Source organism: Rhinolophus ferrumequinum, chromosome 7 (assembly GCF_004115265.2).
Source record: "Rhinolophus ferrumequinum isolate MPI-CBG mRhiFer1 chromosome 7, mRhiFer1_v1.p, whole genome shotgun sequence".
NCBI lineage: Eukaryota > Metazoa > Chordata > Mammalia > Chiroptera > Rhinolophidae > Rhinolophus > Rhinolophus ferrumequinum.
The window spans coordinates 13853880-13864459 of NC_046290.1; the positions used below are offsets into that span (position 1 = coordinate 13853880).

Consider the following 10580-nt stretch of genomic DNA (forward strand, 5'->3'; position numbering starts at 1 on the left):
TGTATACACATAGTGAGAAATAAGATTGAATGGGATATTGAATATTAAAGACAAATTTTAAACAGCCAAAATTATACCCTATGAGTTTATAGTTATAAATATTTTAGGTTCTTCAATAAAAGAGTAATCCAAGTAAAATATTTTTTTTCTATACTCAATGAATTGTTTTAAACTAAATAAGCAGATACTTTGTGATTGAAAGGCCAAGTTGAAATAGGAAGTGGTGGAGACAAGAAAATCAAATAAGAGAATTACATTAATCCCTGGTATCAAGCAATCAATTTTGAGTAGAATGTTCCTCTTCATTTGGATAAAATATATATAATTCTAAAAGGAAAATAGTAGCTAGTAGCCTGATAAAGGAAATAATAAGGGTAAATAAAATTAATGAATGCTGAGCCATTGCTCCTGGGAGAATACAGGATTAATTTCCTGCAAACTTCTGCTCCCAACATTTCCTATAATGGATCAATAAATAATCTTGTTTTATGGGCCTTTCTGTTAAAAGAGATTTTATTTTATATATAGGTCTTACAAATAATTAATTGCACGTAGTTTTCTTTACAATACTAAATCATTGGTAGCCTTTTTCTCCTAACATTTTCCTGACGCTGGGTAATGAGACCTCAGATTCCTTTGGCTTTTAATCTTACAGCAATTCTCTTCACTCAGCTTTTTAAATTGGTCATCCCCTCATGGATCCACAAATGTAACTTTTATTCTATCTTTCCCATAGCTCCATCACACACTACAGATGTTATTTTAGCACTTTCCAGAGGAGCCTCATGTACAGATCCGCACAGTTTCACTTTTTTTCTGGATGTATTGTGTTGTTGATTCATTCACACTGAATTCACAGCCAAGAACACTACTAGTAGCGCCTGAAAAAGCTTATCTAACACATGCATTTTCTCAATAAATTACATCACAGCTTTTTTTTTTTTTTTTTTTGTGCTTAAGAACGCTAGACAGCACCTCAGCAGTATGTTTTGGGGTCAATTTTAAGAACAAAACTCTAACAAAAAAAGCACAAAAATGTGGAAAATATGTCATTAAGCAGATTGTGGAAAGGACTCTTATTTACAGGGTGAGGGTTGAAACAAAAGTTTTACCTCTCGGTAACAAAGACTTCAAGCTACTCAAACTTTTTGCTGCACCGCGCATGTCCTCAAAGCTCTGTGAGTATTGATTTTGGAGTCAGATGTACATTTTAATTAGTAGGCAAATTTGCAAATATGGAATGCATAAATAATGAAGATTTTCTGTATATAAAAAAGGCAAGTTGAGACCTGAATGAATACATGCTCTGGGTTTAAAGTTTTACAATTTTTGGGGAGAAGTCTCATTATGAAGATATCATCAGTACCGTCTTGAATTGTTATCTTGAATTATTGTCATTCTTCCTTTTGATTTATGAATTCCAGTTAGATTAATTTTACCTTTGCAGACCTAATTTGTTATGGGTTATTTGACAAACCTCTTCATTATAGTGTTGAGTATGTATATAAAGAGTGTTTATACTATAATTTTCCAGTAATTAGGCTTGGCAACATTTATATATTACAATTCACAAATGAATGACCCCAATTTTTTTATGTGTAGTAATAATTTATTAGCTATGTGCTCTCTGGAATAATGTTATTTTAAGAGCTAGCAAGTTACTTATCAATGCAATTATATAAAATTGATGGATTGTAGACCACTATTTCATGGGATAAAATTAAACGCACAAAGTCAAGTACTTATTTTATAAAGTGAATATATGTTGCAAGCAACTGATTGCAGATTATTTTGTTTCTTTATAACTTATGATAGTCCTTGGTTTGCTGCAGTAAAATAGAAAAAAAAAAAAAGGGGAAGAACACGTGTACTGTATGTAGCTGATAAGACCACCACTGCAGTTGATTGTTGATGCAAGTCTATCCAATTGAAATACCATTACTTTAATTTCGAATTAGTCATTATCCCCAAAGTAATACTGATCTGTCTTTACTGAGTACTGGCCTGGCAATGTGTGGCCAAAATATATATTTTTAAAAATCAGATAAAGCCATACTGCAAAGAAAGATAGAACGACAAAATCAAAACACAATGTAGAGAAACAGAGAAAGAAAAACACTTGAAACAGTATGTGCCTTTTATTATATACTGAGGATGTACTTCCATAGTAATTCCTATGGATTGTGCTTATTCTAAGTACTTTGAAAACAGTAACTATTTAGTACTTGTAATGGCCATATGAAGCAGTTGTATTATTTTGGCCATGATACAGAGAAGGAAGCTGAGTGCTAAAAGGTTAAGTCACCTGCCCAACATCGCAAACCCAGCAAGTGATGGAGTCAGGATTCTAGGCAATTTGCCTGCAGAGCATATGGCATTAAACATTGTATTTGTTCTATTGTATGCTACTGTTTATATGATACATTGTATATTATTACATAACTTTATATGTATATTTCATATGCTATCATTATCATGTATTATTTTATACATAATATTAAATATGATTATATAATGTTTAATGACATGACTCTGCAGGCAGATTGCCAAGGGCTTCACCCTGACTCTACCACTAGCAAGTTCTGTTATGTTGGTCTAACATTTCAGAGCTCATCTTCATTATCTGTCATAACAACAGTCATAATAATTGGACCGCTTCATATGATCAGGCTGCCAGTTACCGTTAGTTCCTCGGGTACTGGTTCTATTCTTCCTTATTCTCCAATGCTCTTTTGACCTAAGTTCTTCCAAGTTTTGGAAAATAACTATCCAGTTCGTAAGAGATTTCCATAAAAACCGACAAAACTTTTATTTACTTCCCAAAAAGAAGAAGCACTCCCTCCATCCATGATGAAAGGAGATGAGAAAAGTGCAGAGAACACTGACCATATTTTATGTGGTGTGGGCACATAATACCATTTTTTCGTGTTAATGAACCCTTACTATTGAAACCTCTGGAAAATAAACAGCATGACGCATTTAAAAATATTTATTTTGTACCAGTTCATAAGGCAGACACATCTCATTACTACTTCCTTAGTAAAAGACAGTCACTGGGGGGAAAAATCTAAATGTCAATTGATTGATTATAACCTAAATATAAAAGGTCTTTCTAAATCTTGAAATCATGAGAATTATCTTTATCTTATGGTTTTATAGAGAGTTAATTTTGGAATACATTTCAGAAGAAGGTAGAAAACAGTACACATTCGCAAAGTATTAACTGGGAGTTTACACAATTTTCTTTAAAAAGAATTATGCATCATTTTTGTAGAATAAGAAATATTTTGAACAGCTCACTATATTTCTTATTCTAATTACATTTATGTTGCAACAAAAGTGAATAGTATAGCAAATCTATTGAATTAGATGTATAATACCTGTAGGAAAGAGTAAATTTGTAGCTCAGCAATTTTTTCCAACACTAATAAAGAGTGTGTATCCCCAATATCAAAATTTAGTGTTTCTGAAGACTGAAATCAAGTACTTATTACAAGGATTTTAAATCTACACCTTGTGTGTGTGTGTTTTTTATAAAGAAAATTATCATGTAGTACATAAAATATTCCATGAAGTTATGCATTATGAATTGAAGCCTCTTATCAATTGAAGGCAATTCTGAATACAAACTTAACAATTCAACTCTGTCACTGATAATTATAATCCAAATACTTTGTCCAAAGACACAGAATAAACAACAGCTCAGTTCTTTTTCTTCCCCTATCTTTTTAGACTCCATATTAGAACACCAATTTATCATGGATAATTCTTCAAGATCAATTTCAAAACTAGTGTAGGATGGGTCTTACAACGTGGTAAAATAACGCCTCATTTTTTTCTATTTTCATTCTTTTCCCCTTTAAATGCTGAAATTTCCAAAAAAGAAAAAAAAAAATCCCACGACATTTTAAAACTCAAACTTCAACTTGGCTATTTCAAAAAGTGAATTGTAGAAAATGAAGGAAATGGTTTTCATCCGGTTATCATAACAATGTCACATAAGAGTCTATTGCATGACTTAATTGGTAAATATTCAGAAAATTTTGAAATAGTTGAAACATCTTAAATAATTTTACCTATTCTTTTTCCTATTCAATTTATAATTTTCTTCTCTGAGGATTTTCCCTGAATATGTATTCTACTTGTTATGATTGATATAAAATTCCCTCTCAGAGTGATTTGCCTGCTTTGGAGGTTATTACTATATTTCCCCCCCTTAATTCAGCTTAAATGGCCTTATGTCCCGTTACCCGTGAATTTCAATTTTCTCCATCTAGGAATCAGCTGGGAGGACTATTAAAACATCCTAACGTCTAGGCCCTACCCCATATCCATTAAATCAGAATCTCTGTGGCCTGGGATGAAGAGGTGAGGGGGAATATAAATGTAATTTTTGTTTGTAACTCTCTAGGTGACTCCACCTGCAACAAAGTGTCAAAAACTAGCTCCCTATGTGGTCATAGTCCTATAAGTAAGTAAAGACATATAGTCGCTCTGCCAGAGAACAAGTACTGCCAAAGAAAGCAGGTTGTCAGCTCACTAATAATATATAATTATATAGAATAAAATACATTTATATAATTATAATACATAGGGACAATTATCTGCAAAGAATATATTTGCCTTTTAGAAACACTATCTTAATGGAAGTGTTGGAGATTTCCTAGATTGCAGAAATACTGGAATAAAAGGACATCTTTTCAGAAACTTTTCTAGCTTTCGAGGTAAGAAAGAAGAAGGACACACAACAAGACAAGGAGGGTTGGGTTTGTGAGGAAGAGGGGAATTTGAAATTTTACTTATCTGTTTAACAACTACAGTTAAAAACACTTGCGTTTGAAAGAATGAGATAAACATAAATTGATAGACTAAGTTGTTCCATTGATTGGCGGTGATTCAGTGTATGATGCAATGAATTCAAGTGCGTACTTACCCTATAAAGCTTTAAATATTTACCATGTTTTCCCTGCTATTTTAAGATTTTTACTTTTGTATTCCAATAGAATAACTAAAAATGTCTTAAGTTATTTCTCCTGGTTTGGAATAAGAGACATTTTATTATATACTAGTTAATGACTGAATGCGGATGGAAGACACATAAAATACAGACTCTATATGTACAGTGGAATAGTTCCATTGTCAAAATTTTCTGATCTTAAATGGAAATAGTCTTATACCAATTCTCCTAAAATTGCTCTAATGAAAATTTTCCCATACTTTGTATCACTGTCAAAGGTCCTAGTTGAACAAGATAACTTCAACTGCTTCCTAATCCTGGTTATTATTTGCTAATCTCTTCCTAAATTAGAAATCAGAACGAATTCACTATCCTTTACATACTTTATTCCAGCTCAATTACTTACATGTGTCTTATTGTAAAATCCTTAAAGCCAGTTCATATAATTCATTAACTAATATACCTGGGAAATGCGGTATTTTAAAATCTCTTCCTTGAGATTCACCTTACACAGTCGCATGTAAAAGAGTGTGATGAGTGATTGAAAAAAAAAACAAAAACAAAACATTTCTTAAATTCTAAAACTCTTAAATTTATACATTGATAAATTCTCACATTTGCATATGCTCGTGCAAAATATACTGGACCAAGATATAGAAAACGTCCTCAATTCTAGGAAGTATCTTAGTCATTTAGTATTATTGCTCCCTACCTCAAGCTTAGCTACTATCCTGCCTTCTATCATCTTAGGTTGATTTTTATTGTTTTGAATTTCATATAAATGGAATCATACTGCTTCACTTCTTTCCTGTCTGACACCCTTTTATTTAAAATCATTTACGGGAGATTCATCCATATTGTGGAAATGAAATTGCCCATTCTCTGTGCCATGGACATTTGGGCTCAAATTTTGGCTATTTTCAAAAACATCACTATGAACATTCTTCGAATTTCAGTGGCCATATGCACAAGTTTCTCTTGAGGAATATGATTGCCCAGGAATATGATTGCTGCATCAGAGGCTATAGATATGTTTAGGTTTGGCAGGTTCTGCACTGGATTTATAGATCAATTTGGAAAAAAAATAGAAACCTGAGATACCTTATGTGTATAAATGGTGTGTCACTTTATTTAGGTCTCCTTTTTCTTTAATAAAATTTGAAATCTTCCATCTAGGGATCCTGCATATCTTTTGTTAAATTTATTCTAGAAGTATTGCTATTGTCAATACTATTGTATGCAACACTGCTTATTAATTTGATTTACAACTTGTTCCTTGTGAACAATTATGGAAACATAATTCATGTTTTACAGTACCTTATATTTTGATATTTTGCTATATTCATTTATGAGGACAAAATAACAAAGCACAACATTGCTAACATGTAATGTTATGAGCCACAGAATCAAGCTCAGATGTCTGAGAGAACGGAGTATAAGATTTGAAAGACCTGAAGTACATTTCAACAAAGGTAATATCTATAGAAGACAAATAGGCCTGATCTATGACTGATCCAGAATGCCTTCCAGAAGGATATTAACAAGAAAACAAAATGGAAGCTATAGTGAAAAGATATAAAAAATAAATTTCTAGATTAAGAAATACACAAATCCACTAATGAAAGACATCAAGTGGGTTTAACAAGAATGCAAAGAAAGAATATATTCTATAGAAATTTTATTATTATAGAACAATAATTTAAGTTATCTAAATCTTTAATAGAGTATATAAATACACAATGCATTTTGTAATTAAATTTGCTTCCTATCTTTTATGCAATGCAAGACACCAAAAGTAAATGGAGAAATGTCTTGAATCTCTGAGAAAACAAATATAATCTTAGCATTCTATGAAAATTAAAAAATGTACTTTCAGCATTACTTTAAGAAGATTCTTATCAAAACACTACAGAAAGATGTATGAAATAAGGGTGGCGTTTCCTATCTCTGAACATTTATACTAATTACTTTTAAGAAGAGAAAAGAGGAGGTGAAGAGTCGATTGAAACAATAAAGAAATGAACTGACTAGAAATCTATAAATGGCTACAGATCATTTTCCATTTCTAGGGTCAAGCTGCTGAATGGAAATAGACTCAGCACCAAGAAATCACTGAGTAAGTATCCTCAACAACCAACACTCAACCCATTCCAATTGAATATCCGGTGACCAGGAGATCTTGCACAAACTCAATCTCTGATCAATACAATTTTGGTAGAAAATTCATTATCTATTAATTTTTCATTCTAAATCTCCACCCTTGGGGATTAACCTTTATGGTGGGAATGGTGATAAGTAGGGAAAGTCTCACTCCACGAGGCAGATGGAACATGACAGAAATAGTGGATAATTGAACCTGAGCAGCAGTGGATAAACTGTCACTATAACATGCACTGTTTTTAAATGTCTTTGCATTTTTGCTTTGTTTTTAGCATTGTGATACACTTGAACTTTTTTGATTGTGTGCATACTGTGTAGTAGAGAACTAACTAGATTTTTAAAAACATTTAGTCAACTTAACCAATAAAATATATTGAATATATTCTTATTGAGATGAAATTACAAAAATGTATTTTACACAAAATTCCCATAAATACAGACATTTGTTTCTGGACTATAACATGATTTTGATTTCTACGATTTTAAATCTATTTTGAAAATGGTAGAGTCTACACTCACTGCTTACTTTCAATAATAATGCTAAAGTAAATGCCTTTTCTTTTAACCTCAAGTAACTTTTCCAACAGACTTCTTTATTGTTTTATGTGTTTAATTTGAAGGCCCTATTCACATTGAGATGTACAGTTCTCCAAAAATTAGATAAAGTATAGGTTTAAAAGAGAAAATAAACTTCTGGATAGTGACTCTTAATAGAGAATTAAATTTTTTCCAGAGCATCTTACAATGGTACTGAATGGTGCATCCCCCTCTCTGAATTATCCTGAATTATCCTACCTGAATTATCCTACTGATATGTTGAAATGTAACTCATCTTGGTGGTGTCTGAGCATTGACTTATGTCCTCACTGCCTCTGCTGCTAAAGGTCTACCTAGGGCTACTTACAATTGCCTATTTTGGTGTAAGCTTCCATGCTGTGGATTCTTTTCCCTGAACTTACCAAGTGCTCATGGACAATATGGGTGAGCCCTCTGCGATTCAGTCACATCCCCCATTTTGGCCCCAACTTTGATCTGTCCAGTTCACATCTATGAAATCACCTCATTTTGGACTGAAGCAATCACAAGGGAAACACTTAGATTCTTCATTCCCAGATGACCAGATTTCCTCCTCCTGACCCATCAAGTATATCATGCGGGAACTTTTGGACCATGGCTATGCTTTGTGAAGGTCACGAGAAAGCCAGGGACATTGTTAAATGTTGCATTTTGAATTATTCCTTATTGATTTCAGGTACTCTATCAGCATTCTCCTCAAAATAGGACGTAGAACAAAAGTTCCTCTGCTTTCACCATCTTCCCATCCAAAACTGGTAGGTGTGTTTGTACTTCTCCATAACTTTCTCCTCAACCAAACTAAATACTCAGTAGGTAGAATTGTTGGATTTTTCTTAAAAAAAGGACCTTTATCTTGTCTTTCCAACTTTCTCTTCTTCATCAACTCCATCAGAAAGACCTTTTATCTCCCTTTCCTTCCTGATGGGAAAGATCTGTAAATCATATATTTTTTCTTCCCTGGTGATGTCTGTCTAAAGCTTGCCTTGAGCAACAATGGCCAAAAGACTACAGGGAAAGAAAACTTTGCCAAGAAAATAAATGAATTGGGGACTATTTCAAAATTAAATCACCATTATGAATGACAATGACAACCTCAATACCATTCAGAATTTGATTGGGCTAGAAATGATAAATAAGTAAAATGTGAAAAGGGCACCTGAAGCAGTTTACATAAATTCACACTTTTTTTTATCCTTACATTTTCCCTTTTTGATTTCTATTTTATAATGTTACCTTCTAACTACTTCTGAATATCTTGAATTAATCACTTAGATTACTGTGTGGAAGTCTGGTGTAACAAAATATTGCAGTCCAAATGATGGTTTCATAAATGTTATAGTAAAATATGAGATAAAAGTCAATTTTTGTGTGTGTTTTTAATCCAATTATTTCATGCATACAATCATACTGTGATTCATCAGGTAATATAGAGTTCTTTCTGTTTTATTTCTTTTTTTTATTTGTTTGGTTTGCTAATGGGTTGTTAAGGTAATGTGAAAAAAGCAATACCTTAATAATGGTAGGACCGAAGTTAAAATACTTATGGAAAGACCAACTGAGATTCTCACTTTTTTACTCACATTCTAAAATAAATTATTGAAATTAAATGATAAACATTAAAGCACACACACAGACACACACACACACACACACACACACACACATATGCATGGTTTCTGAGTAGAAAGTGATTTCTGTGCCTAAGGTAACATAAATTGAGAATGAAAATAAACTACAGATTTGAGAACTTAATATTGAAAATACATTTTATATCAAATAAACCATAATCAACATAAAAGCAAACTTGTACCCTGAGAAGGATTTCTAGGATATATGCAGGAAGGTAAGTTTAAATACATAGTTCTTTCTGCCATCTTTCCAAGCAGCCATAACGATGCACATGAATGTCTCGGCCAGTGCTCTCAAAAGCACCAACAATGCCGAGAAGAGAGGCAAACACCAGGTTCTTATTACGCCGTGCTCCAAGGTCATCGTTCGGTTTCTAACAGTGATGATGAAGCACGGTTACACTGTCGAATTTGAAATCACTGATGATCACAGAGCGGGGAAAATTGTTGTGAACCTCATGCACGGGTTAAACAAGTATGGAGTTATCAGCCCCAGATTTGAGTGCAACTCAAAGATCTAGAAAAATGGCAGAACGACCTCCTCTCATGCCGCCAATTTGGTTTCATTGCACTGACCACCTCAGTGCGCATCATGGACCATGAAGAAGCAAGATGAAAACACACAGGAGGAAAAATTCTGGGATTCTTATATAGGGATGTAATACATACACACAAATAAAATGCTGCAATGGGGAAAAAAAAAACACATATATTTAACCTGTGAAAAACTACATCCTTTGATAGAAAAATAAGCAAATTTTACAAACCCATAGATGCACAACAAATGCCAAATTCACATATTAAAAATATAAACATTCACCACTAATTTTATACAGTAGGTTGAAAGATATACTAAATTCTTTCAAGATATTGAAATATGAGAAATAAGATAACTTTAAATTGTTAAATTAAAATACTAATATTTAATAGTCCTAGCAGTTACATCTTAAACAAACAAATGAAAAGAAAAACAGAAAACAGTTGGACTTCTCCACACTGAATGTACATACATGAGTAAAGAGGAGTGTGTTAACTATAGAAAATGGCTACCTAGCTATTATAAAAATGTCAATGAAATTTATAGAGGCCAATTTTGGCAGTGTCAATACAAATTCTCCCAAAAATAGAATTTTGCTCTGTGCACCTGATATGTTTATGTCATTTGTTAAGCTCAGGTTATGACGATATTGGAAATACTGCCAATAAAAGAGGAATAAAATGAGACCCTATTAATCTGAATTCCTACTCAATCTGAAATA

The 10580-nt window shown here is 32.6% G+C and overlaps 1 pseudogene; it reads left to right on the plus strand.

The window, feature by feature from the left end:
* The first annotated feature begins 9569 nt into the window (after positions 1-9569).
* LOC117025109 (40S ribosomal protein S15a-like) lies at positions 9570-10000 on the plus strand (annotated as a pseudogene).
* The last annotated feature ends 580 nt before the right edge of the window (positions 10001-10580 follow it).